We start from the raw sequence: 14333 nt of genomic DNA on the forward strand, positions 1-14333 counted from the left end.
GATTTTATGAATTGAGTTTAAGTTCCGCCGCGGGTGGGGTTCGAAACTGTGTCTCTCCCCCCACCATTCCCCCCCCCCCCCCCCCACCCCCAGAGCATTAACCAGGGGCCTCTGGATTATTAGTCCAGCGACATGACCACTACACAACCACGTTCCCCCCCCCCCCCCACCAACAGGTAGCGAGACCTCACGACAAGGGGGCGGCCATTTTGGACCGAAACGGGGCGCGACATCTTCAACAACGACCACACCGCACTGCATTTGCATAGCACCTTTAATGTAATTAAACCTTCCAAGGCGCCCTCCACAGGAGCGTTAAGTATCAGAGTGCGGCACTGAGCTGCGCAGGGAGAAACCAGGACCGTCGATCCAAACCGTGGTCATGAGCAGCGTTTCAAGCCGAGGGGAGAGGGGCGGAGAGGTTTATCTAGGGGAGTCCCGGACCATGTCTGCCACAGTCGGAGCCATTCAGATCGGGGGACGGAGTGGGGTGTGAGGCTGAAGCTGGAGAGGGCTGGATTCGGAGGAGTGTGGAGATCTCGGAGGGCCATTGGGTTGGGTCGGGGGTGGGGGTGGAGATTACAGAGGTAGGGAAGGGTTGGGGGGGGGGAGGGGTGGTCGGTGGGAGGATGGAGCGAGGCTACGGAGGGATTTGGAAGACAAGGAGGAGGGTTTTGGAAATCGATGTGTCGCTGGACCGGGAGCCAGTGTTGGTCGATGAGCAACGGGGTGGGGGGTGATACGGGGAGGTGGGAACGGGACACGGTGAGAGTTTGGACATGGTGCGGGGGGGCCAGCGGGTTTGGTCGGGCTGAAGCTTACGGAGGGTGGGATATGGGAGAGCAGCCGGGAGTGGGTTGGAATAGTTAAAAGTTTTTTCCATTCTTATATGGGATGTGTGCGACTGGCTAGACCCAGCATTCGTTGCCCGTCCCTAATTACCCCCTTGAGAAGGTGGTGGTGGGTGAGCCGCCTTCTTGAGCCGCTGCAGTCCTTGTGGTGTAGGTACACCCACTGTGCTGTTAGGGAGGGAGTTCCCAGGATTTTGACCCGGCGACAGTGAAGGAACGGCCGATATATTCCCAAGTCGGGATGGCGAGTGCGGCTCGGAGGGGGAACTTCCGGGTGGTGGTGTTCCCCGTGCGTCTGCTGCCCTCATCCTTCTAGACGGTAGCGGTCATGGGTTTGGAAGGTGCTGTCGAAGGAGCCTCGGTGAGTTGCTGCAGTGCATCTTGTAGATGGTACACACACTGCTGCTACTGTGCGTCGGTGGTGGGGGGAGTGAATGTTTGTGGATGGGGTGCCGATCGAGCGGGGGCTGCTTTGTCCTGGACGGTGTCGAGCTTCTCGAGTGTTGTGGGAGCCGCACTCATCCAGGCAAGTGGGGGGAAGTATCCCATCACACTCCTGACTTGTGTCTTGTAGATGGTGGACAGGTTTTGGGGGGAGTCAGGAGGTGAGTAACTCTCCGCAGGATTCCCAGGCTCTGACCTGCTCTTGTAGCTGCAGTATTTATATGGCTGGTCCAGTTCAGTTTCTGGTCAATGGTAACCCCCAGGATGTTGATAGTTGGGGGATTCAGTGATGGTAATGTCATTGAATGTCAAGGGGTGATGGTTAGATTCTCTCTTGTTGGAGATGGTCATTGGCTGGCACTTGTGTGGTGCGAATGTTATTAGCCACTTATCAGCCCCAAACCTGGATATTGTCCAGGTCTTGCTGCATTTGGACATGCTCTGCTTCACTATCTGAGGAGTCGCGAATGGTGCTTAACATTGTGAAAACATCAGCGAACATCCCCACTTCTGACCTTATGATGGAAGGAAGGTCATTGACGAAGCAGCTGAAGATGGTTGGGCCGAGGACACTACCCTGAGGAACTCCTGCAGTGATGTCCTGGAGCTGAGATGAGTGACCTCCGACAACCACAACCATCTTCCTTTGTGCTGGGTTTGACTCCAACCAGCGGATTGTTCTCCCCACAACCCCACTAGCCCCCACCCACCCCAACCCCCGAGTCTAGAGGTCCGAAGGCAGATGCTCACCCAGAATGGTGGGAATGTTTATCCTTCTCTCCCCTCAATGACCCTCCGTTGAGTATATTCAGGATTCTGGGCTTTCGGCCTCTCTGGGCATCACCAGGCACAGGGGGCAGGCGGGGAAGTGGAGTTGGGAGCATGAGGTCAGCCATGATCTCGCTCAGGGCAGAGTAAGGTTGAGGGGCTGAATGGCCCTCCAGTTTCTCATGTTCTTGACGTGGGTGTTAGCCGGCACAATCCCAATACAGATTGAGAGAAAATACGAAGGACAATTTAATCTTCACAGCTTGTGGTTTCCTCCGAACTGTGTCCTTCAGGGGGAAGGGGTTTCCGGAATGATCCGCGAGGCCGGGCTGTGGCGTTTGTCGGGTGGGTGGGAATCCGTAGGTGCAGCCGCTCCCGGGAGCGACGCTAATGCTTGCTCTTCTTTCTGCCCTTGGTCTTCCTCGTGATGGTCATGGTGTTTCCGTGTCCGATCTGAAGGCCTGCGACTTTGGAACTCTGGATGTGAATGGATCCTTGGGAGCGAGCGAGAGAGAGCGACAGAGAGAGAGAGAGAGTGACAGAGAGAGAGAGAGAGTGAGTGAAGGAGTGAGAGAGAGAGAAAGTGTGAGGGAGAGAGAGAGAACGAGAGAGAGTGAGAGGGAGATAGAGAAAGAGAGAGTGAGGGAGAGAGAAAGTGTGAGGGAGAGAGAGAGAACGAGGAGAGAGAGAGTGAGGCATTGAGAGAGAGAAATTGTGAGGGAGAGTGAGAGAGAGGGAACAAGAGAGAGCGAGGGAGTGAGAGAGAGAAAGTGTGAAGGAGGGAGAGAGAGAACGTGAAGGAAAGAGAAAAAGAGCGAGAGCGATAGCATGAAGGAGAGAGAGCGAGAGAGAGAAAGTGAAGGAGAGGGAGAAAGAGAAGGAGAGGGAGAGAGCAAGAGAGAGAATGAGAGGGCAAGAGAGAGAATGAGAGGGCGAGAGAGAGAATGAGAGGGCGAGAGAGAGAATGAGAGGGCGAGAGAGAGAATGAGAGGGCGAGAGAGAGAATGAGAGGGCGAGAGAGAGAATGAGAGGGCGAGAGAGAGAATGAGAGGGCGAGAGAGAGAATGAGAGGGCGAGAGAGAGAATGAGAGGGTGAGAGAGAGAATGAGAGGGTGAGAGAGAGAATGAGAGGGTGAGAGAGAGAATGAGAGGGTGAGAGAGAGAATGAGAGGGTGAGAGAGAGAATGAGAGGGTGAGAGAGAGAATGAGAGGGTGAGAGAGAGAATGAGAGGGTGAGAGAGAGAATGAGAGAGTGAGAGAGAGAAAGAGAGAGAGTGAGGGAGCGAGATAGAGTGAGAGAATGAGAGAAAGTGTGAGGGAGAGAGTGAGCATGAGAGAGAGAGAGAGAGAGTGAGGGAGAAAGAGGGAGTGAGAGCAAGAGAGCGAGAGAGAGAGAGTGAGGGAGAGAAAGTGTGAGGGAGAGAGTGAGGGAGCGAGAGCGAGAGAGGGAGCGAGAACGAGAGAGTAAGAGAGGGAGCAAGAGCAAGAGAATGAGGGAGAGCGCGAGAGGTTGAGAGAGAGAGAGAGAGTAAAAGAGTGAGGGAGCGATAGAGAGAGCGAAAGAGGGAGAGAGGGAGAGCGAGGGGGAGAGAGGGAGAGAGAAAGAGAGCGCGGGAGAAAGAAAGAGAGAGGGAGAGAAAAAAGGACGTCAAAGGTGATTGACTTCTTGAGCCTGTCCCCACGATTCCCTTCACACAGGACATTCTCCGCTCAGCCCACAAGCCTGACCCCGAGCATCCTATCGCCCATCATTGTAACTCTCCTCCGCGCTCTCGCTCCGACCTCTCTGCCCTCGCTGTGTCCCACCGTACCAACCAAGGCTCAACATAAGCCTTGAGGGTCAGCGCCCTCACCTTCCGATGCGGCACTTTACAGGCTTCTGGACACAACGGTGAGTTCAACAGATTCAGACCCTAACACGTTGGGAATGATTCTGCCATTCACACCTCTTCTACACCCGCCTTCAGTTTCTCCGCTTGCTCCGTCACTGCCTCCTCTTGCCAACGGACTGCCCTCCCTCGGTTATTTAATCTGCCCCTTGCCTTCCACCCTACAACAACACCTTACATTTATATGGCGCACCTCGAACGTAACAATCTTATCGAATGGTGGAGCAGGCTCAGAAGGGCCGAATGGCCTACTCCCTACTCCTAATTCACACGTTGGTACATCCCAAGTCCCTCGCTGGGGCGATTGCCGGGCAGTGGGCCACATAGGGGGGGAGGGGTATTAGGGCCAAGTGAGCCCAGGGAGAGAGATGGAGAGAGGCAGAGAGAGATGGAGAGGGAGGGAGAGAGGGACAGAGAGACAGAAAGAGAGGGAGAGTACGTGAGGGAAGGAAGGGAGAGGGAGACAGAGAGAGAGAGAGAGAGAGGCAGAGAGGGAGAAAGAGGCAGAAAGAGGGAGAGTATGTGAGGGAAGGAAGAGAGAGGGAGAGACAGACAGAGAGAGAGGGAGAGAGAGACAGAAAGAGAGGGAGAGTGAGTGAGGGAATGAAGAGAGAGAGAGAGACAGGGAGAGAGGGAGAGAGAGACAGAAAGAGAGGGAGAGTGAGTGAGGGAATGAAGGGAGAGAGAGACGGAGAGGGAGATATACAGAGAGAGAGGCAGAGAGAGACAGGGAGAGAGGGAGAGTGAGTGAGGGAATGAAGGGAGAGAGAGACAGAGAGGGAGAGATACAGAGAGACAGGGAGAGAGGCAGAAAGAGAGGGAGAGTGAGTGAGGGAATGAAGGGAGAGATACAGAGAGAGAGAGAGAAAGAGACAGAGAGAGAGGGAGAGAGAGGCAGAGAGGGAGAGACACAGAAAGAGAGGCAGAGAGAGACAGGGAGAGAGGGAAAGTGAGGGAGGGAATGAAGGGAGAGAGAGAGAGGAAGAGAGAGAGAGAGATTGGTCAAAGGGGACGACCTTAAAAGGGCATCTTAAAGGAGGAGGGGAGAGGCTGGGGTGGGTGGTGGTAGGGGGTGGTGGAAGGGGGGTGTCGGGGGAGGGAGATTCCAGAGCTCGGGGTCCGGGCGGCTGAAGGCAGGGCCGCCAGATGGTGATGTGGGGGGTGATTCGAATCAAGGGGAACGCTCCGGGAGGGAGGGCGGGAGTGGAGGGGCGCGGAGAGCTGGGAGGGTCGGGGGAGGGGTCGTGTAGGGGAGGCTGGAGGCTGCCGGTGAAGGCAGCTCTCCGGCACCACCGTCTCCCAGGGCCAGCCAGGGGGGCGGGGGCAACACACAGGCCCCGAGCCTGGGCCTGGGCCTGAGCCTGGGCCCAGACAGCGATGCCCACCTCCCACGCCTCCCCGAGTCAACCCAGTGAGAAAGGCCCACCGTCTGCCACAGACCCCTCAACACCAGCAATCGCTGAGCCTCAGGATGAAGGCCAGCGAGTGGCGCAGGGTCAGCCTCCCTCTCTGGATGAGAGCTCCCGGGTTTCTTCCACGCTTCCCTGCGGAGAAAGGTTACCTGGTTTCACCCCGGAAAGGCCCATTTTTAGACCCTGCGCCAGCCGATCCCCCTCCCCCCCCCCCCACCACCCAACTAGACCAAGGCTCCGCCAATCAGCGGAAATAGTTTCGCTCTCTCTTTCTATCTCTCTCTGTCTCTCTCCCTTTCGCCTTCTCTCTGTCTCTCTCTCTCTCCACCTCTCTTAGTCTCTCTCGCTCTGTCTCTCTCTCTCGCTCTTTCTCCCTCTCCCACCGTCTCTGTCTCTCTACCTCACGATCTCTCTCTGTCTATTTCTCTCCCTGTCTCTTGCCCTCTCTCTCCTTCTCTCTCTCTTACTCTCCCCCTCTCTCTCTCCCTGTCTTTCAGTCTCTCTTTGTCTCTCTCCTACTCTCTGTCTCTCTCTCTCTCTCTCTCTGTCTCTTTTGCTCTGTCTCTTCTGCTCTCTCTCACTCTCTCCCTCTCTACTCCACCCCCTCACTCTCTCTCCCACTCAGGTCCTCTCTGACTCTCTCCTAATCCCTCTCTCTTCCTTTCTCTCTCCCTCCCTCTCTGTCTCTCTCTCTCTCTGCTTCTCTTTCTGTTTCTCTCTCTGTGTCTCTCTCTCACTCTCACCCTCTCTCTCTCTGTCTCTCTCTCTCTCCCTCTCTTTCTGTTTCTCTCTCTATGTCTCTCTTTCTCACTCTCTCCCTCTCTGTCTCTCTCCAAATCTGTCTCTCTCTACTTCTCTTTCTATTTCTCTCCATCTCTCAGACTCTCTCTGTCTCTCTCTCTCTATCTGTGTGTGTGTCTCTCTGAAGCTCTCACTTTCTTCCCCTCGCTCTCTCTCTTCCTCTCTCTCCCTCCCTGTTTCTCTCTCCCTTTCTGCCTCTCCCTCTCTCTGTCTCTTCCTCTCTCTCCCTTTCTGCCTCTCTCTCTCTGCCTCTCCCTCTCTCCCTTTCTGCCTCTCTCTCTCTGCCTCTCCCTCTCTCCCTTTCTGACTCTCTCTCTCTGACTCTCTCTCTGTCTCTTCCTCTCTCTGTCTCTTCCTCTCTCTGTCTCTTCCTCTCTCTGTCTCTTCCTCTCTCTGTCTCTTCCTCTCTCCCCCTTTCTGCCTCTCTCTCTCTGCCTCTCCCTCTCCCTGTCTCTTCTCTCTCCCTTTCTGCCTCTTGCTCTGCCTCTCCCTCTCCCTCTCTCCCTTTCTCCCTCTCTCTCTCTGCCTCTCCCTCTCTCTGCCTCTCCCTCTCTCTGCCTCTCCCTCTCTCTGCCTCTCCCTCTCTCTGCCTCTCCCTCTCTCTGCCTCTCCCTCTCTCTGTCTCTTCCTCTCTCTGCCTCTCCCTCTCTCTGTCTCTTCCTCTCTCTCCCTCTCTCCCTTTCTCCCTCTCTCTCTCTGCCTCTCCCTCTCTCTGTCTCTTCCTCTCTCTCCCTCTCTCCCTTCCTCTCTCTCTCTGCCTCTCCCTCTCTGTCTCTTCCTCTCTCTCCCTCTCTGCCTCTCCCTATCCCTGTCTCTTCCTCTCTCTCCCTTTCTGCCTCTCTCCCTTTCTGCTCTCTCTCTGCCTCTCCCCCTTTCTCCCTCTCTCTCTGCCTCTCCCTCTCTCTGTCTCTTCCTCTCTCTCCCTCTCTCCCTTTCTGCCTCTCCCTCTCTCTGTCTCTCCCTCTCTCCCTCTCCCTCTCTCTGTCTCTTCCTCTCTCTCCCTCTCTCCCTTTCTGTCTCTCCCTTTCTGCCTCTCTCTCTCTGTCTCTTCCTCTCTCTCTCTCTCTCTCTCCCTCTCTCTCTCTGCCTCTCCCTCTCTCTACCTTATCAGTTCCCCTGAGTATCTCGAAAACTCTGATCAAATCCACCAAACTCACCACCCCTCCCTTAATCTCCTGTCCTCCAGCAAATAAAACACTAGTTTGTGTGAAATAGCTAAAAAGAAAGACGCCAGAAAGTCCTGGAAGTACTCAGCAGGTCTGGCAAGCGCCGGTGGAGCGAGAGACACGAAAAGGGTTGAGGTATTGAGCGCGAGGGGGGGAATGATTTTCGGAACTGGTTGTCTATCTGGCACCCGAGTGTTGGCAGCTAGTGACAGGAGTCGGAGGTGAGGACATTTCTCCCCATCGTTCCCCAACCAGATCATTAATCCCGGAATTCAAATGTCACGTCCCACAGGCCAGAGGGAATATTGTTAGCCCTCCGGGCGCCCGCTAACGTGAAGGGGTGAGCGTGACACTTACCCACATCAAGCACGGCAGATCCTGACACCAGCGGCTGAAAGAGAGAAAGAAAACCGAGTGGGTGGTCGATTGTCGCCCTCGGCCTGTCCTCGAGCGTCACACGCGCCCTCTGACCTATGACACTGACCTTTACCTGAGCACCCGGCGCCTGATTGGCTGGCTTGCTCCCCAGGCTCTCCTTGGCTGCTGCACCCAGTACCATCCTGCTATCCAATTGGCTGCTTCCTGTGGGGGGCGGCACGTGAACAGGCAGGAGTTACAACGGCTCTCAGAGTGCCCAGGTCGCAAATACGCCTTCACTCCCACTGTACACAATCCCAATGGACCCAAACCCCTTCCCATTCACTCCCACTGTACACAATCCCAATGGACCCAAACCCCTTCCCATTCACTCCCACTGTACACAATCCCAATGGACCCAAACCCCTTCCCGTTCACTCCCACTGTACACAATCCCAATGGACCCAAACCCCTTCCCATTCACTCCCACTGTACACAATCCCAATGGACCCAAACCCCTTCCCATTCACTCCCACTGTACACAATCCCAATGGACCCAAACCCCTTCCCATTCACTCCCACTGTACACAATCCCAATGGACCCAAACCCCTTCCCGTTCACTCCCACTGTACACAATCCCAATGGACCCAAACCCCTTCCAGTTCACTCCCACTGTACACAATCCCAATGGACCCAAACCCCTTCCCATTCACTCCCACTGTACACAATCCCAATGGACCCATACCCCTTCCCATTCACTCCCACTGTACACAATCCCAATGGACCCAAACCCCTTCCCATTCACTCCCACTGTACACAATCCCAATGGACCCAAACCCCTTCCAGTTCACTCCCACTGTACACAATCCCAATGGACCCATACCCCTTCCCATTCACTCCCACTGTACACAATCCCAATGGACCCAAACCCCTTCCCATTCACTCCCACTGTACACAATCCCAATGGACCCAAACCCCTTCCCATTCACTCCCACTGTACACAATCCCAATGGACCCAAACCCCTTCCCGTTCACTACACTGTACACAATCCCAATGGCCCCAAACCCCTTCACTTTCACTCCCACTGTACACAATCCCAATGGACCCAAACCCCTTCCCATTCACTCCCACTGTACACAATCCCAATGGACCCATACCCCTTCCCATTCACTCCCACTGTACACAATCCCAATGGACCCAAACCCCTTCCCATTCACTCCCACTGTACACAATCCCAATGGACCCAAACCCCTTCCCGTTCACTCCCACTGTACACAATCCAATGGACCCAAACCCCTTCCAGTTCACTCCCACTGTACACAATCCCAATGGACCCAAACCCCTTCCCATTCACTCCCACTGTACACAATCCCAATGGACCCAAACCCCTTCCCATTCACTCCCACTGTACACAATCCCAATGGACCCAAACCCCTTCCCATTCACTCCCACTGTACACAATCCCAATGGACCCAAACCCCTTCCCATTCACTCCCACTGTACACAATCCCAATGGACCCAAACCCCTTCCCATTCACTCCCACTGTACACAATCCCAATGGACCCAAACCCCTTCCCATTCACTCCCACTGTACACAATCCCAATGGACCCAAACCCCTTCCCATTCACTCCCACTGTACACAATCCCAATGGACCCATACCCCTTCCCATTCACTCCCAATGTACACAATCCCAATGGACCCAAAACCCTTCCCGTTCACCCCCACTGTACACAATCCCAATGGACCCAAACACCTTCCCATTCACTCCCACTGTACACAATCCCAATGGACCCATACCCCTTCCTATTCACTCCCATTGTACACCATCCCAATGGACTCAAACCCCTTCCCATTCACTCCCGCTGTACACAATCCCAATGGCCCCAAACCCCTTCCTATTCACTCCCATTGTACACAATACCAATGAACCCAAACCCCTTCCCATTCACTCCCACTGTACACAATCCCAATGGACCCATACCCCTTCCCATTCACTCCCACTGTACACAATCCCAATGGACCCAAACCCCTTCCCGTTCACTCCCACTGTACACAATCCCAATGGACCCAAACCCCTTCCCATTCACTCCCACTGTACACAATCCCAATGGCCCCAAACCCCTTACCATTCACTCCCACTGTACACAATCCCAATGGACCCAAACCCCTTCCCATTCACTCCCACTGTACACAATCCCAATGGACCCAAACCCCTTCCCGTTCACTCCCACTGTACACAATCCCAATGGACCCAAACCCCTTCCCTTTCACTCCCACTGTACACAATCCCAATGGACCCAAACCCCTTCCCATTCACTCCCACTGTACACAATCCCAATGGACCCAAACCCCTTCCCATTCACTCCCACTGTACACAATCCCAATGGACCCAAACCCCTTCCCGTTCACTCCCACTGTACACAATCCCAATGGACCCAAACACCTTCCCATTCACTCCCACTGTACACAATCCCAATGGACCCAAACCCCTTCCTATTCACTCCCATTGTACACAATCCCAATGGACCCAAACCCCTTCCCATTCACTCCCACTGTACACAATCCCAATGGACCCAAACCCCTTCCCATTCACTCCCACTGTACACAATCCCAATGGACCCAAACCCCTTCCCGTTCACTCCCACTGTACACAATCCCAATGGACCCAAACACCTTCCCATTCACTCCCACTGTACACAATCCCAATGGACCCATACCCCTTCCTATTCACTCCCATTGTACACAATCCCAATGAACCCAAACCCCTTCCCATTCACTCCCGCTGTACACAATCCCAATGGCCCCAAACCCCTTCCTATTCACTCCCATTGTACACAATCCCAATGAACCCAAACCCCTTCCCATTCACTCCCACTGTACCAATCCTAATGGACTCCAAACCCCTTCCCATTCACTCCCACTGAATACAATCCCAATGGACCCAAACCCCTTCCCATTCAGTCCCACTGTACACGATCCCAATGGACCCAAACCCCTTCCCATTCACTCCCACTGTACACAATCCCAATGGACCCTAACACCTACTCATTCAGTCCCACTGTACACGATCCCAATGGAACCAAACCCCTTCCCATTCACTCCCACTGTACACAATCCCAATGGACCCAAACCCCTTCCCATTCACTTCCACTGTACACAATCCCAATGGACCCAAACCCCTTCACTTTCACTCCCACTGTACACAATCCCAATGGACCCAAACCCCTTCCCATTCACTCCCACTGTACACAATCCCAATGAACCCATACCACTTCCCATTCACTCCCACTGTACACAATCCCAATGGACCCAAACCCCTTCCCATTCACTCCCACTGTACACAATCCCAATGGACCCAAACCCCTTCCCGTTCACTCCCACTGTACACAATCCCAATGGACCCAAACCCCTTCCCATTCACTCCCACTGTACACAATCCCAATGGACCCAAACCCCTTCCCATTCACTCCCACTGTACACAATCCCAATGGACCCAAACCCCTTCCCGTTCACTCCCACTGTACACAATCCCAATGGACCCAAACCCCTTCCCATTCACTCCCACTGTACACAATCCAAATGGACCCATACCCCTTCCTATTCACTCCCACTGTACACAATCCCAATGGACCCAAACCCCTTCCCATTCACTCCCACTGTACACAATCCCAATGGACCCAAACCCCTTCCCATTCACTCCCACTGTACACAATCCCAATGGACCCATACCCCTTCCCATTCACTCCCAATGTACACAATCCCAATGGACCCAAAAGCCTTCCCGTTCACCCCCACTGTACACAATCCCAATGGACCCAAACACCTTCCCATTCACTCCCACTGTACACAATCCCAATGGACCCATACCCCTTCCTATTCACTCCCATTGTACACCATCCCAATGGACTCAAACCCCTTCCCATTCACTCCCGCTGTACACAATCCCAATGGCCCCAAACCCCTTCCTATTCACTCCCATTGTACACAATTAAATGAACCCAAACCCCTTCCCATTCACTCCCACTGTACACAATCCCAATGGACCCAAACCCCTTCCCATTCACTCCCACTGTACACAATCCCAATGGACCCAAACCCCTTCCCGTTCACTCCACTGTACACAATCCGAATGGCCCCAAACCCCTTTCCATTCACTCCCACTGTACACAATCCCAATTGCCCCAAACCCCTTCCCATTCACTCCCACTGTACACAATCCCAATGGACCCATACCCCTTCCCATTCACTCCCACTGTACACAATCCCAATGGACCCAAACCCCTTCCCGTTCACTCCCACTGTACACAATCCCAATGGACCCAAACCCCTTCCCGTTCACTCCCACTATACACAATCCCAATGGACCCAAACCCCTTCCCGTTCACTCCCACTGTACACAATCCCAATGGACCCAAACCCCTTACCGTTCACTCCCACTGTACACAATCCCAATGGACCCAAACCCCTTCCCATTCACTCCCACTGTACACAATCCCAATGGACCCAAACCCCTTCCCATTCACTCCCACTGTACACAATCCCAATGGACCCATACCCCTTCCCATTCACTCCCAATGTACACAATCCCAATGGACCCAAAATCCTTCCCATTCACTCCCACTGTACACAATCCCAATGGACCCAAACCCCTTCCCATTCACTCCCACTGTACACAATCCCAATGGACCCATACCCCTTCCCATTCACTCCCACTGTACACAATCCCAATGGACCCAAACCCCTTCCCGTTCACTCCCACTGTACACAATCCCAATGGACCCAAACCCCGTCCCGTTCACTCCCACTGTACACAATCCCAATGGACCCAAACCCCTTCCCATTCACTCCCACTGTACACAATCCCAATGGACCCATACCCCTTCCCATTCACTCTCATTGTGCACAATCCCAATGGACCCAAAAGCCTTCCCGTTCACTCCCACTGTACACAATCCCAATGGACCCAAACACCTTCCCATTCACTCCCACTGTACACAATCCCAATGGACCCATACCCCTTCCTATTCACTCCCATTGTACACCATCCCAATGGACTCAAACCCCTTCCCATTCATTCCGCTGTACACAATCCCAATGGCCCCAAACCCCTTCCTATTCACTCCACTGTACACAATCCAATGACCCAAACCCCTTCCCTTTCACTCCCACTGTACACAATCCCAATGGACCCAAACCCCTTCCCATTCACTCCACTGTACACAATCCCAATGGACCCATACCCCTTCCCATTCACTCCCAATGTACACAATCCCAATGGACCCAAAACCCTTCCCGTTCTCCCCCACTGTACACAATCCCAATGGACCCAAACACCTTCCCATTCACTCCCACTGTACACAATCCCAATGGACTCATACCCCTTCCTATTCACTCCCATTGTACACCATCCCAATGGACTCAAACCCCTTCCCATTCACTCCCGCTGTACACAATCCCAATGGCCCCAAACCCCTTCCTATTCACTCCCATTGTACACAATTAAATGAACCCAAACCCCTTCCCATTCACTCCCACTGTACACAATCCTAATGGACCCAAACCCCTTCCCATTCACTCCCACTGTACACAATCCCAATGGACCCAAACCCCTTCCCGTTCACTCCACTGTACACAATCCGAATGGCCCCAAACCCCTTCCCATTCACTCACACTGTACACAATCCCAATGGACACAAACCCCTTCCCATTCACTCCCACTGTACACAATCCCAATGGACCCATACCCCTTCCCATTCACTCCCACTGTACACAATCCCAATGGACCCAAACCCCTTCCCGTTCACTCCCACTGTACACAATCCCAATGGACCCAAACCCCTTCCCGTTCACTCCCACTGTACACAATCCCAATGGACCCAAACCCCTTCCCATTCACTCCCACTGTACACAATCCCAATGGAACCATACCCCTTCCCATTCACTCCCAATGTACACAATCCCAATGGACCCAAAAGCCTTCCCGTTCACCCCCACTGTACACAATCCCAATGGACCCAAACACCTTCCCATTCACTCCCACTGTACACAATCCCAATGGACCCATACCCCTTCCTATTCACTCCCATTGTACACCATCCCAATGGACTCAAACCCCTTCCCATTCACTCCCGCTGTACACAATCCCAATGGCCCCAAACCCCTTCCCATTCACTCCCACTGTACACAATCCCAATGGACCCAAACCCCTTCCCATTCACTCCCACTGTACACAATCCCAATGGACCCAAACCCCTTCCCGTTCACTCCACTGTACACAATCCGAATGGCCCCAAACCCCTTCATGTTCACTCCCACTGTACACAATCCCAATGGACCCAAACCCCTTCCCATTCACTCCCACTGTACACAATCCCAATGGAATGAAACCCCTTCCCATTCACTCCCACTGTACACAATCCCAATGGACCCAAACCCCTTCCCATTCACTCCCACTGTACACAATCCCAATGGACCCAAACCCCTTCCCATTCACTCCCACTGTACACAATCCCAATGGACCCAAACCCCTTCCCGTTCACTCCCACTGTACACAATCCCAATGGACCCAAACCCCTTCCCATTCACTCCCACTGTACACAATCCCAATGGACCCAAACCCCTTCCCATTCACTCCCACTGT

General features: G+C 53.9%; 1 long non-coding RNA gene across 1 annotated transcript; it reads right to left on the reverse strand.

The window, feature by feature from the left end:
• Positions 1-2018: 2018 nt before the first annotated feature.
• On the reverse strand, positions 2019-7920 carry LOC121273920. Its single transcript, XR_005942122.1, has 3 exons — positions 7816-7920; positions 7689-7722; positions 2019-2557 (listed from the first exon to the last, which is right to left on the reverse strand). It is a non-coding gene; the product is annotated as an uncharacterized LOC121273920 (long non-coding RNA).
• Between the last annotated feature and the right edge of the window lie 6413 nt (positions 7921-14333).

Source organism: Carcharodon carcharias (assembly GCF_017639515.1).
Source record: "Carcharodon carcharias isolate sCarCar2 chromosome 27 unlocalized genomic scaffold, sCarCar2.pri SUPER_27_unloc_29, whole genome shotgun sequence".
In the NCBI taxonomy this organism is placed as follows: domain Eukaryota; kingdom Metazoa; phylum Chordata; class Chondrichthyes; order Lamniformes; family Lamnidae; genus Carcharodon; species Carcharodon carcharias.